A 15,695-nucleotide genomic window follows, 5' to 3' on the forward strand; every position below is an offset into this window, starting at 1 on the left:
GTGTGCCTTTTCTGTGGTTCTGGGTGTCATGGGTGTATGATGAAGCCAAAAATTGTCAATGTTACTCATCTTCACCAGAACTAATTTTTTTCTTCATGAACAAAAAGTCTATGTGATTAATCTTAATTTTTGTCATGTGGAAGGTTAAAGCTAGATTCCCTCACCTTTTACTCACTTCGTTAGGAGCCAGACAAGTCATGTTTATATTCCCTGCTGCACTTTAACTCTTTTACTACAAAGTATTCATGGTTTCAAAACAATGTAATTTATGCTAAATCAGTATAAATATATAGATTAATGCTAACAAACCTTGATCAGATTATGGAAAAAATTTCTTAGTTTATAATTCACTTGTACACTTCTCAATCTGCCCTAAATTTAGATTTTGTTCATGCCACTTCTGAATCTCAAACACAAAGAGTAGATCCAAAAAATAAAGCAGTCAAACCACTATTGGTTTGTAGAAGCTATAGGTAAATTTAATATTTTTTTTATTTTCATATATTAATTTCTAATTAATGTATTTAAATTTTATAGATGAGCATGGAGTTAGTCAAAATCTAAATGGACTATGTGTGGTGGTAAATTATGATGATAAATATCAACCAATTGGTGAAGCATCTGGTTTACTTTCCGGAGTGTGTGGGCTGCTAGCAACAAATCATATATTGTTCCCTATAAGTTTTGAGAGATGGTCTGCAATGCCAGACAACTATAAGGATAATGTGTGGGAAAGTGCACTAAAGGTAATTGAACATTTCTTAGACATCTATTATGTTTTTTCTTTTATTGGATATAAATTTGAACTAACATATTTGTGTTTTATATTTTATATTTTAAGACTCGATTTTGTTTCAAGATAAATGAAGACTTGGCAAAAAGAGATGTTATGTTTAAAATTGGGAAACTGTGGAGGGAGTACAAATGCAAACTCTGGAATGAATTTTATGACCCACTTATGAGTATAAATGAGCTCATTAAGAATTATCCAGAGAATGTCAGTATGGATCAATGGGCTGTTGATTATCGCCTCAAGCCTTCGCCAGTGGTATATTTAGTATATTTAAATAAGCTTAATTTGAACTTTCAAAAAATTTGATCTCATTTTTTATTTGTAGGAATTGTGTAATAGAAATAAATATATTAGGAAAAAACAAATTATTCCTCATACTGGTGGTGCTATGTCTTTGTCAAGAAGAAGGGATCATTTGGTAATTTTTTACTTATTCAATTCTTAATAATGATATTCATATTGGTTATGCAATGATTTCTTTAGCTTATAATTTTTTTCTTGAAATACATAGAAAATAGGGACCGGTAGAAGTATTGGTAGAGCTGAAATGTGGAAGATAACTCATAAGAGAAAAAAATGGCACATATATGAATGACGAGGCTATGGAGATTGGGGTAAGTTTATTCAGTGAATTGAGTTATGCAATTTTTGTGTATAAGTTTTTTATGTCTTATATATAAAAGGTGTTGTTTGGTCTGTTTTGAAAATTGGTTCACTACATATATATGGTTTTTCTGGTCGCTTGAATACTGTTCACTACAGTATATATGGTTTGTTATGCATGTTGGACTTCTGTTCATTGGACTATATATGGTTTGTTCTGCTGTTGAACTTTGTTTAATGCATTATATATGCTTTGTTCATTGCTGGAATCTTGTTAACTGCACTATATAAGGTTTGTTGTGCTGCTGGAATTTTTTCACTACTTTATATATACTCTATTTTTTCTGCTGGAATCTTAATCACTACATTCAACCACAATCAATTAATTGTTGGAATATTGTTCACTACTGGAATCTTGAATTTATTAGGCAACTACATTGGTGGTAGAATGGACCACTAGTTCTTTACGGTCTAGGTTGATCTCACAATTTATTTTTTTAAAACAACGCTCTCAACATAATTATGTTGTAGTTGTAATGTCTCAAATCAATTAATGCTTAATGTTAACTTGTATAATATAGATCTAGATACACTTGTAGATCTACATATTTATCAGAATTTTTAGAAATCAGCATGCAATTTTAAATTTATCTATATAAAAAACTTAGAATGGTAAGAGTATTTCTATTAATCACGTCAGAATATGGGTCACGACTTTAACAAAACTTGACATATATCAAGAAAAATCTAACTTTCTTAATAAGCAGGAAATTTATGAAATGATGATGTTTGTCGTTTTTATGTAGGAAAAAATTGATGATTTGATGTTGAAAAATCCAGAAATTGCATCAGATATATCTCCAAATGATTCGATTGGTGTTATATTTGGAAAAGAATATCGAGGTCGGGTTAGAGGTCTTTCTTTTGGAGCTTGTCCTACACTTGCTTTCAAGCAATGCCCAACTGCAAGATTAAGTGGAATCAACTTTGCTTCCTCTAGTGGAACTTCATCAAATATGGATGACAAGTTTGTAAAGATGGAAAGTGAGCTTGCAATTGTTAAGAATCAAATGAAGCAAATGCAAAAAGTGCTTGCCTACGTTGCTTCTAGAGAAGATATTCCTGAACCTCTTGCTGCAATGGTTGCTGCTTTGGTACATCCATCTGGTAACGAGGTATTATAATTTACTTAAGAAAATTAATTAATTTTATTGTATTTCTATTTTAAAATTATTCAATTACTTATATTTCTTATTCATTGAATGCACATGATATTCAAAGTAGTGCATTGTCTCCAAATGATGTAGTACGATCAAGTGGTGGAAACGAAACAAATTAGGATTATGTTTAAAAGTATAATTGTATTCCGATTTCAAAATGACTTTTAGTATTGTCTATTTTATGTTTGGATCTTTTAACTCTTTAACACTTTGAAATTGTTTCACAATGAATGAAATTTCTTCTTTTGTTCATTTTATTTGTATTCTAGCATATTTTCTTATAGAGTTTTATAATTTTTTTCATAATTTAACTTGTCATTATTAAAGAAAAAATATGTTGAATTATAAATATTAAATATAGGTGGATAATAATAATAATAATAATAAAACATTATTGAAATATGAAAATATAAATATAAATGGATAATAATAATAATAATACAATATTACTCAATTATGAAATTATAAATATAGTGGATAATAATAAATAATAAAATATTTTATTAATTTTTTTTATAGTGACATTTATAAATGTCATAATATAATTTGAATTATGACATTTTCAAGTGTCACTATTTTCATTGGATTTATTTTTCAAGAAGTAAATAACATCATTTTTAATTGTCGTTATTTACAATGTATAAAGTGACGTTTGTAGCGGCGTTTGACATGAAAACGCCATATTATATTTTGTGGCAGCAGGAATTACGATATTTTTGAAAAGCGTCGCACGCATAAATAATGACGTTTGAAAACGTCGTAATATACAGAAATAAACACCACAACTTACATGATTTTTTGTAGTGCCACAACCAGCACACTCTCGCTTGTAACACTCGCCAACCCGAGCTCAACTCAAGAGTTCCTCGTGTTCATCTGCCATCCGAAGCTCAACTTGAGGGATGCCATTCCGAGCTCAACTCAAGGAATGCCACGTGCTTAACCCCTATTCTGTGTTCAACTCAAGGGATACGTTCCGAGCCAAGGTATCCTAGAAGCCTTGTAGAGCACATACATCAAAGCAAGCAAGGCTCTGTTGCTTTTTGGTACCGCCTGGCACAACACACTATGCGCCAAGCGCACAATGCTTCCAGACCGCTTGGCGGGGGACACATGCCGCCAGGCACTTCGCGCCTTTGATGCCACTGACATTGCTAATACTGCTTGGCGGAGTACCCCTTGCCGCTAGGCGCCACTCACACCAATACCCCTTGTTATTATAACTATCGCCTAGCGGGACCTCCCTCCCCGCTAGGCATCATATCAGTAATTGCACAATACTAGTTTTTAAATTGTCTAGAAGTGAATGTTCCTATACCACTCACATTTACCCTTAGTCTAAAGTGTCACAATACGTTGAATCATATGTAGACTTGAGGTTACTCTACACTCACCTTACCTCCTTTTCTCATTACTAGATTTACCCACAATCCTTCCTTATCAATACCAAAATCTGAATCTATACAGCCTACACACAATACCTCTACGAGCACCTTCATTATTTTTTGTGCTGGTCCCTAATATACTTTGTAATACCAAACCATGTGCCATCGCACATGCCTTATTCCTTAGTATGCCACTTACTCATTCACGTTCATCAACCATCCCATATCCTTTACAAATTCATACTAAGAATACGCGGTCATAACGAATCTAGACCCTCATTGCATCATTTCTAGTCCTCCAAATACTACCGCAATTATTGCAGTAGCTTACCCTCAATTTCTCAATCTCACATTTCACAATTAATACCTATATTAAATCATATTATTACTCACAATTTCCCTTCTACACCTTGGCCCAATAACCATAAATAGTTTCCTAACTAATTCCATCTACAAACAAGATCTAGTTTCACAATTTTATCCCAATAAAACTTGTAAAACCATTCACTCTACATTGGCGCCTGGCGGCACCTAGCCTACCGCCAAGCGATGCATCAGTTCTGGGAAACTCAGAATACTGTCATGCACCTGCGAGAACTCTGACCGCTGCGTTACATCCGAACCTCTCAATTTCCCCACCAATACACTATTTTCATATGCTTAAAATTACTATTAATGGATCATACTCCCACTACACCAATTCATTTTACATTTCACTCTCATAATTTAATCACACATACATTATACGATCATCACACACAGAGCAAATACACAAAACAACCAAATAAGGGTAAGTTAACGTAACCAATGATAGATAAAAGATTTTTGTAAATATAATACTTTTCAAATAAGTCACATCCAAGTACAATACTTAAGCATCATAATCATAATCACAATCACAATCACACTCTCAACATGCACAAATATAAGGATTATAAATTTCCAACCTAATACATACCACCACATCACACAGAAGAATAAAGTTCAATAACATAATAACACACCACTCTAACATGTGATTTCTTTAAAAACATGATTCCCAAGCACCACAACGTAAAGAAAAATAAAGAAATAAGAAAAGAACCCAAAAGTTGTCCAAAATTATGCTAATGTCAAATCAAAATTACCAACATAAGAAAAAGGAAAAGGAAAAGTATTATGCCTATCAACTAAACAATGACTGCAACACCAACTATACCAAGATTTAAAAGTGAGACACTTAAGCCACCATGTATTTACATAAAAATGCTGCATGGTAATTCAAAAATGAAAGAAGAGATTTGGCCTCTAAAAAACAACATGAAATGAAATTTAAGTAATGACTGTGTTAAAATGTGAAACATGAAAGGAAAAGAAAGAGTAAAATAATGAGCCAATGGTTAAAAGATTTAAACCCACTACAACTACTCCAAGACGAAGTTGGAAACAAGAAGGCTGCACCAAAACGTGATGTGATCTAGTTAATGGCACAAAACTACCTTTTCACAAAACCACCACAAGAAAACAGACCATGCACTGCAACAGAGGGGACCTTTATGTGCATGCTAGGGATTTCAAAAGACCAATTAGCGAGACTCAAACAACTAAAACTGCATGGCTACTCAAAGGAACCCCTAAATGAACACTACCAAGATCGATTTGAAAGAAAAATGTGAACGATCACAATAGACCCAGGTTCAGGCACCAAGTCCACAAGTTGAAGAAGAACCCACCACCCCTCCGTTATGAGTTTACATAACCAATAGACAAAGAACCCATGGCAAATCCATATTATTATTTAAATGGTTAAATCATTCCAGAGGGCCCCATTCTTGTAGAGAAATCTCAAGTAGATCCTTTCATTTTTATTTGACTCAATTGAGTTCCTATTTTGGAAAATTTGTTGCAATTAGGTCCTTTCCGTTAGTAGTACACACGTGATACTGCCATTGCCACATCACACTATGTTTGCCACGTGGCACAATGTAAGATTGACACATGGCATTTTTTTTTATTTTTTTAAAAAAATTATAAAAAAAACCACGTGCTGACATGTGGCACATAGTTAACACCGTTATTGTACTATTAAAGGAAAAGACTTGATTGCAATGAATTTTCCAAAATAAGGACTCAGTTGCATCAAATAAAAATGAGGGGAGTTACTTGAGATTTCGCTACTAAAATGGAGACCTCTAGAATAATTTAACCTATTGAAATTTATCAAACGAAAAAATAACTAAAGTAATCACATAATCACATATTACCAACATTAAACTCTCCTAGTTGAATCCCAACATATACATAATTCAACAAAGATAACAACATGAAACTTGTTCCTAAAAGCAAAACATATCATCACCAATATATTACCACTAAGTAATATCCAACAGTATGCCATTCTCTCATAAATAATCACTCTAACTTTCTTACGCAACAACACCTCTTGGGAAAGGCCTTTCCCCTGCTTTTCCCTAAGACTTACAAGCAACAACCCTTACCTATTCACCAAAACCCGGTAAGGGCACTTTTGCTAAGCTCATGTCAAAGACTTATGGCCGAGAGTAATCCTTTTACTCTGACTCACCAAAGCCAGACTCACAAAACCCTCTGGGTAAAAGAACCATAATGGCTTTACAATTATTAGAGAATTCATATTGTCCCATAACATACGTACAAACAAGTATATCATACCTCATAATCATAACATAATACCTAATTCACCCATTAAATAACATCACATAGTATACCTCTCTAATACCCAACTAGTTTCCTTTCTTATGCATCAACACCTCTTGGAAAGAACTTCTCACCTTGCCCACCAACCCCTCTTGGAGATAACTCCCCACCTTCTTTCACTAAGACTTACAAGCAACAACCCTTACCTGCTCACCAAAGCCTAGTAAGAGCACTATTACTAAGCTTAAGCTAAAGTCTTATGGTGGAATAAAATTCCTTTTACTCGACTCACCAGAGTCCTATGGGTAAAAGTTTAACCTGGTTTTACAGATATGAGAAAATTCATACTATACATTGCATACACAATCAAGTATTACATGCTTCCTCACCATGGCATTCACTAAACATAACATCTCACCCCAAATATGCATCCCACCCTAAATATGCATCCCATCAACATCACCAATCATACCTTACATACCAAGTTAATATCACTAAACAAATAGAACAAGTCAAACAACAAAACAACAACTCTATATATGTGACACATATCTCCAACTAAAACCTTCCAATCCTACTGACGATTTAATCGCTCCTGCTCCCAACATAGCAAACACTCTTCTTGTCGCCTTCAACTTCTCTCCAAAAGACTTTTGTTGTTGCTGTGACACTTCAGAGTTCCTCTTCTCAGGACAAGAGTTTTAAAAGTGACCTGATTTATGACAAATGTAACACTTCCTCTCATCCGACTTTGCTCCAAGAAGTTTTGGACAATTTCATCAGAAATGGGCTCCTCCGCACTTAAAACACTACATAGTCCCTTATCCATCAGGTTAAGGTCTAGTGTAGGGTTTCTCCTGTCATTTCTCTCCTTTTTTACTGCCATGATGTGTCTTCATAACCCAACTTGGGTCCACCTCAAGCTGTTCCACTATCTTTGCTTGCTCCAGCAGGATTGGGAACTCCCTAATCCTCATGGGTACTATAACATTCATCAGTTTGTGACGCAATCCCCTTTTGAACTTCCTGCACCGCCACTCCTCGCTCATATTTTGAGAGTAGAACTAAGCTAGATACTCAAAACGATCAACATAATCTTATCTCCCTATTGTAGCAATAGAAACTCTCTCTCTCTCTCATGCCTAGCATTGTCAGGAAAGTACTGTCCTTGAAATCTTATCCGGAAGCTAGTCCAATTTATAGCCTCATTATGAGAGTTCATCATCTACTACATACCTCCCCACCAGTACTCAGCCTCTCCAATAAGCTAAAACGTAGCGTACTCCAACTTCTGTGCCTTAGTGCATCCTAGCACTCGAAAGATTTTCTCCTTGTCTCGGATCTATGCGTCAGCCTCATCTGGAGTCATTTTCCCGTTGAACTTTGATAGGTTATGTCGCATAAAATCATTCATACCATTATGTTGCACTGGTGCTTGCACTGCTTGTAGTTGTTGTTGCATAGCATCCACCAATCGCTGGATAGCTTGAGTGATCTCGTCAGTAGAATTTGTCGGGTTTCGTGGTGTACATGCCATCTCTATTTCATATAATTAATTTACACGTTCAATTAATCACAATCACAACACAATTCAAAGTCACACAACATCAACTAGACAAGCTGACTCCCCGCAATCCCAAAGTTTTTCCGAACCCGGTATATATGTTTTCACTTTATTTGATGCACGGTGTTATTCTCTTCTCAACTCATTCTTGAATCTTTGTTAGTTGGGTGTAGTTTTGTGTGTGATGTATGTAGGTTTTAAATGGTGATTTAAGCCAAGAAGGGGGGTTGAATTGACTGTTTAAAACTTTTTTGAAAGCATAAAACGCCTTTCAATTAAATTAAATAGACTGGAAAATTAGATTGTAAAAGCTGCAAAACTATACACTTTCAATCGGTGAAAAACTAAAACAGAAGACTAATTAGTTCTTGAGCTATGAAACAATCGATTAAAAATTCAAATCACAACAAAGAATGCATTAAATCACAACAAAGATTGGATTACTTGATTTTCTTGAGTTTTTAAAGTGATTTAAAGTGAGTGAGATGAGGGAAAGAGAATTGCACAATTGTTTTTATACTAGTTCACTCAATCATAGAGATATATCCAGTTTACCAGGACAACCTGAGCCTGGTTTCCACTATATTCAAAAGTTTTACAAATCCATATGATCTTCATGAACTTAGCTTTATCAAATCTTTGTTTGAAGCTTGCTTGTGCCAACAATGTATGGTTTATGAATTTACAATTTTTGGTTATTTGCTGGCTTCCTAATCCTCTTCGATGCTTGTATACTTTCGTCCACACTGGTACAGGATGCAAGATTTTTCATTCAAGATTCATGCGTTGGTTTGAGTTGTGTGGGTAATTTTTCTAGTTTCAAAAATTGGTTTGATATCTCGTAGTAGTGGTTTTGTTTCTATAGTAGTTCATTGCTTCCACAAATATTATACATCATTTTCTCAATTATTCTACACTTTTAGAATGCCCTTTTCATGTATAAGGAATCGTAGCTCACAGTGTAGTGCAATGTTTATGGCAACAACATATTGATTCTTTTTATTAGTCTAGCCATATTAGTGTTGTTTTGTTATCCCAATTTGTTAATACATGTAATGTTGTGATGGAGTTTAACCCTCTTAACCTCTTTTGTTGCCATGTTAGTTTCATGCATTGTTGAGTTTGATGCTTTCCTTTGCAAAACAAAAACCAACTTGTGAGTTAATTGCTTGTATGATTTACTTGGTGGGTTTCACTTGAACTTTAGTTGAAAAGTCGTAACTATATATATATGTGTGTGTGTGTGTGTGTTGCAATGGGGTTGTAACCCTTGCATGGGGTTTCTTTTCTCTTTCCAACTCCTCTTGAAACTTAGTTACTATAGTGGTTTCTTTTATGTGTGCATGAAATCATGGCTTATGTTTTGGGTTATGGTTAATTGCACGCGTATAAGAATTATGTGGTGGCTAGTGTTTTCCTTACCTTTGGCCTTATGAAATCAATATCATGCATATAAGTTTTTCGATTGTTGTTGCATGTTGCAGGAGAATGCATAGTTTCCTTTTACTTAATTATTTCTCTTTCTTTTTGGTGATTTGACTTTAGAATGGTTGTGGGCCTACTTTTGTCTTTCTTTTTTGTTCTTTGTCGCTTTGTGGTTGATGGGTAGATAATTAGGAACCACAGGTGAATTGGTTTTCCTTAACCATGCTTTTGGATGCAGACGTAGAATTCTTTTTGGTTCATTTTATCTTAGCTTTATAAGGTGGAGTTTTACTGTGATTCTTTTGACCATTGCATAAGTTTCTTTTTATTCATTTGCCATATATATTATATTGTATTGGAAGAAAAGTAACATGGTCTTTCTTGTGTCGGGTCAAAGTGAATTAAATACATGTTTGTAGTAATTTTGTGGCAGCTCTTCTTGTTTCACGTGAGCATAGCAAAGTTATGCGTGGCCTTTAGGTTATTTCAGTGCCTCTTTTGTTGATGCTTGGTTTTCATGTAAGTGATGCATAACTTTTGGTCTTCCTTTACTTCTTATATTCACATAATGCAACATGGTTTTGTATTTTTATTTCTCTCTTGTGATAGTAATGCGATAGCTTGCATGGGCCTTTATATTCCACTTGTGGTTTAGATGCAGGTTCGTGCTCCTTTAGGTTAGCATGTGCGAGATTATTTATTTTAGGTGCAACCTCAAGGTTGAATAGTTAGATTGTTTATGCATTTACTTTATTAAGGGACGCATGTTTTAAATCGGATTGCGTGGGTTGTAGAATAAAATGATAGGTGGTGGAATTGAGCCTTTAATTTTCAGAAGAAGAAATAATGTGTGCATGGGTAACTGAAGTATGGTTTCTGTAAAAAACTGAGTTTGGTTGTTATTTCTATGTTTAAGTATTTTACTTGGGTGTGATGTTGAATATTAATTGCAATGTCTTATTTTGATAAATTTCAGTTATATATCATTATTTATGGTTAGCTTACCCCTATTTGTTTGTTTGTGTGTTTGTTGTGTGTATGTGATGATCGTATGACGTGTGTTATACGAGAGCAAGTGATAATGCAAATGCTTTTGACATGGAGTAAATTGATGAGAGGATAGGGCAAACTCGGTATTTTATTAGTTTATTAAGTTCTTTTAAATAAAGGTTAAAGACAATGTGATTTCTATAATTTGTTGTTATTATTCGAAGATTTTTTTGACAATTGATGTTTTGAGTTACTTGATTTAAAAATTAACGTATAAGTTTTTACTTAAGTATTTTTTTTCAGTAATTGTTTCCGCTAAAAGTGTATGTTTTATAACTTTCCGTGACATCCCAAAATTGGGGTGTTACACTCTAGATACCATCTTAAATAACCAAAACAAAGAGAGAAGAAGAGAAATGAACAAAACTATTTTATTGAATGTGAAAAACTAAATTGAATGATGTACATGTACAGTATTTATAGGAGAATGGTTTTGTTAGTAGCTGCAAAACTTTACAACAGTCATAAAGAGATTTAAACAGAATAAAAGAGAAAATGGAAAGTTGTACAAAATACACCTTATTACTTTAATACACTAATAATAAACAACAGTGGCCATCTTCCACCATCCGATGTAAGACTTTGTCTTTGACGAACCATAAAATTTAGCTATTGGAATTCACATTGCACATCTCCAGCTTTGTGCTTCAATCCAGCCAAAAGAGTGAAGACACAACACTTATGCTCAGCCACCACACATATGTTTGAGTTGCCAATGAACGCAAGAGCTTGTAAACATCAGTAAGGGGTTACTTTCACCGATGTGGGACTACTTTGATTCATGTACGCTGCAACTGAGTTTATCAGCCAAGTTCCACATCGCTTAGGTCTTTGAGTGCATAGTGTCTCTCCTTTATATATAGAGAGCTTATCCCTTTGTAACTAGCAACTTTGATGATATCCTGGTATATAGTAAGAGTTTGCATGATCATGTAGATCATCTTAGGTCTCTCCTTGCAGTTCTTAGGGAAAATAATTGTTCTTGCAAATATAGAAAACTGCACATTTTTATGTAGATAGTGTCATTTTGTTATGATTTGTAGTCAATAAACACGGGTTCAAGTGGACCTCGAGAAAATAAATGTCATTTAAGAGAGGCCCGCTCCCAAAAGTGTAGGAGAGTATAAGTTGGTGAAAAAAGATTTCTTTTAGTTAAGAAAAAAAACAAGAGTATGATTTTCAACAACTTAAGGAAAAACTCACAAATACATCCATTCTAGCATTACTTGACTTTCAAAACCTTTTGAGCTAGAGTGTGATGCATCCGATGTAGGCATAGGTGCTGTAACATCCCGTCAGGATATTACGAATTTTAATAATAAAAAAATGAGAAGTAATTAAATACACTGCATTTAATAATACAACATTTCCCAAAAAAAACACGGGAAATTAAATTCTTTTTAATAATTCAAAATATAACCAAAGTTCATAAATTATCAAAACTAAACATAATGAAAAAGCCTCTCATCAGAGTTTACAAAAATAATTCAGAGCTGAATAATACAAAACTCCCAGGCTATTAATTCAGAGCTGAATAATTCAGAGCTAAGTCTCATCGGTTCCACCTACAACATCATCTGCTCACGTGTACCGCGTACACGATCATCGCCAAACACAAGCAGATAGGGTGAGCTAAAAGATAAAACATAAATATACACCAAACACACACGCAAACACACACACACACATATATATATATATATATATATATATATATATATATATATATATATATATATATATATATATATATATGAATAAACAATACAATACATCAATAACACAAACTCTTCTCTTATCCCGCATGGCCACAACCATATGTGATATCATTTCATTTCTCAAAGAACTTCCTCCTTTTCTATGACAAGGCCACCACCATGTATATCGATGCACCTCGCGAAAGACTCGTTACCTTCCTTCCACATGGCCATAACCATGTATATCAAGGTACATCAAGGAAACTCGTTCTAACTCTTCCACATGGCCACAACCATGCTAGCAGTGTTCTACATCTTCTATTAAGTATCTCAAGACGCCTTGCTGCCACACCTATCGGCCATAACTGATAGAGCACATGCGAAGACCATGCTACGGATCACACACCGTAACACCAGGTGGAGTTCCCAAATACGAACATAGTCCGTAACATCCCAGGACTACCAAACTCGTCAGTGAATCACTGAGGAGGGCAATCCATCTGGATCCATCCGTACTGGCCACAATCAGCACACTCACACCGATAACACTCGCCAACCCGAGCCACAACTCAAAGGTTCCTCGTGTTCATCCGCTATCCCGAGCCACAACTCAAGGGAAGTCATTCCGGGACACAACCCATAGAATGCCACGTACTTAACCCTCATCCTGGGCCACAACCCAAGAATACGTTCCGGGCCACAACCCAAGGAACACCAGCAAGCACATCATTGAGATATCTTAGAAGCCTTATAGACCACGCCTTACAATTTTCATCTCTTCCCATCTATACAACAGTAACACATGCCTTGAACGCACAACAACACCCACACTCACTTAGGCCAAAAGCCTTTGTGCCACAAGTTCAGCCTATCTCGCTTAAGCTAGACCCATTAGCCTAGGCGAGCCTTTAGAATCTATGCAGTCCACGTAATCTCGCTTAAGCGAGCTCATTCTCGCTTGGGCGAGACCCTCGCTCGCCCAGAATTAAAAATATCTCATCCAGGCGACGAGTTCAACCAAACAACATAAACAGCCCTCAAAATTTCGCCTAGGCGAGGGACTCTCACCTGAGCGAGATAGCCCCAATAACACCCTTCAACATACTCGTATTCTCGCCTGAGCGAGGCACACTCGCCTAAGCGAGATGGCCTGTCGCTTAGGACCAGACTCCCTCGCCTGCGCGAGATGATCGCGTAACACAAGGATTCCATCTCTGCCACTCTCGCCTAGGCGAGCCTAGCTCGCCTGAGCGAGAAATGCAGACCCCAAATCTGTTTACGCACGCACACCAACAACCAGGCCAAATTCAACACTCCAAATCATACCAGAATAGTTTACACATATTGCAACAACATATAGGCATAATTTTGACTCTATATGGTTCCCAAAATTCCAAGTTTACACAATTTCCTCATAGCCAGTGCATAAATCCATTATATTCATAAATTTAGGTCAAAATTCCAATAAAATAGTACCAAACCCATAACCCCCAAAGTCTCATCATATACAACATAAATTCATGGCACGAAAATCATCAGAATTATATGCATACAAGATTTAGACGAAAATTTGGGTTCAGCTCCCCTAACCTGGAATTTTCCCTTGTTTAGAAAGATACAAAATGTTGGAATCCCTCCTTGATCACTAGGCAGCCTAACACCCTCCCTTCACTATGCTCTCAATTGCCAAAACCCTCTCAATTTTCACAGTCTTGCAAAGCCCTCAAAAAATAGCTTCTTCTCCAAAACCTATTCCCCTCTCAAAATTTGCCTTTTATAGGTTCTACTACTTGGTTAATGAAAAAAAAACGAAATTATGGTTTAACTTTGAATTTTATTGCTATTTAAGGGCCACAAAATTATGGTTTAACTTTGAATTTTATTGCTATTCAAGGGCCACTACTTGATTGCTTCTGAGCCCCTTCGTTGCCCCCTTCTGCTAGGTTTTCCCACCCTTTTATATTCAGCCCAAAATTAATTTTTAATTAGCAAAAAGAGTTAAATTTGACTCACCAAGGTTCGAACCCATGACCTTACCAATGCCAAATCAAAGCTAAACCACCAAGCCAAATAATGTTTCATGCCAATTCACACACTTTTACAATCATGTTATCACCCAACACGGCCATGTGTAATTTAAAAATAAAAATAAGCCAACTAACACACCAATAGCACACATACGACTCAAACACAAGTCCTCTCACACAATCAAAGTACTCTCAACCATTTGAGCTAATATTTTTCTACGTCATACCCATTAGAATTTAATGTCATAAATACACTACCTACTCGCATTTATTAATTAATTATTTACTTAATTAATTAAATTTCACAGATCTTACAAGTGCAATATTGTCGTAAGGTGGTCACCCAATTGCTTACTATAGTGAAAAACTTGGTGCCTCCCTCAACTACCCTACCTATGACAAAGAGTTGTATGTCTTAGTAAGAACCCTTCAAACTTGGGAACACTACCTAGTGTCCAATGAGTTTTTCATTCATAGTGACCATAAGTCACTTAAATACTTGAAGGGTGAACGCAAGTTGAACAATAGACATGCTAAGTGGATGGAATTCTTGGAACAATTTCCCTATGTGATTAAGTACAAGAAAGGCAAAAGTAATGTGGTGGTTAACGCCTTGTCTAAGAGACACATCTTATTTTCAAAATTGGAAGCCCAAGTTTTTAGATTTAACAACATTCTAGAAATGTATGCTTAATATTATATGTTTTCCTCCACCTATGTTGAGTGTTTAGAGAGAGATCAAAGGGGTTTTTATGTGAATGAGGGGTATTTGTTTAAAGAAAGAAAATTTTCCATACTCCAAGGTTCACGTAGAAAAATCCTAGCCAAAGAAACACATGAAGGGGGTCTTATGGGCAATTTTGGGGTAGAAAAGACCTTTAGTTTACTTAAGGAAAAATTCTTTTAGTCATATATGAGGAAGGATGTTCAAAGACATTGTCATAAATGCATCTCATATTTACAATATATGTTTAGGACAATGCCTCCCCTTGCATGTTGTTTCAACTCTTTGGGAAGATATTAGCATGGACTTTGTTTTTGGTCTCCCACTATTTTAAGAGCAAACTTGAAGGGTAACCACAAATCTTGGGATGAGTATCTTCCCCATATTTAGTTTGCTTACAATAGGGTAGTCCATAGGACTACTAAGATCTCTCAATTTGAGGTTGTTTATGGTTTTAATCCTCTTATTCCATTGGATTTACTACCACTTCCTACTTATTTTAACTTTTTCATATAGACGAGGTATGTTGATTTGAGTTTTTATATATATCAA

General features: G+C 35.3%; 1 pseudogene; it reads left to right on the forward strand.

The window, feature by feature from the left end:
• The first annotated feature begins 245 nt into the window (after window positions 1–245).
• On the forward strand, window positions 246–2,735 carry LOC146886747 (uncharacterized; annotated as a pseudogene).
• The last annotated feature ends 12,960 nt before the right edge of the window (window positions 2,736–15,695 follow it).

The sequence above is a fragment of the Vigna unguiculata genome, chromosome 4, assembly GCF_037176805.1.
Source record: "Vigna unguiculata cultivar grain cowpea cultivar isolate G323 ecotype 2 chromosome 4, ASM3717680v1, whole genome shotgun sequence".
NCBI lineage: Eukaryota > Viridiplantae > Streptophyta > Magnoliopsida > Fabales > Fabaceae > Vigna > Vigna unguiculata.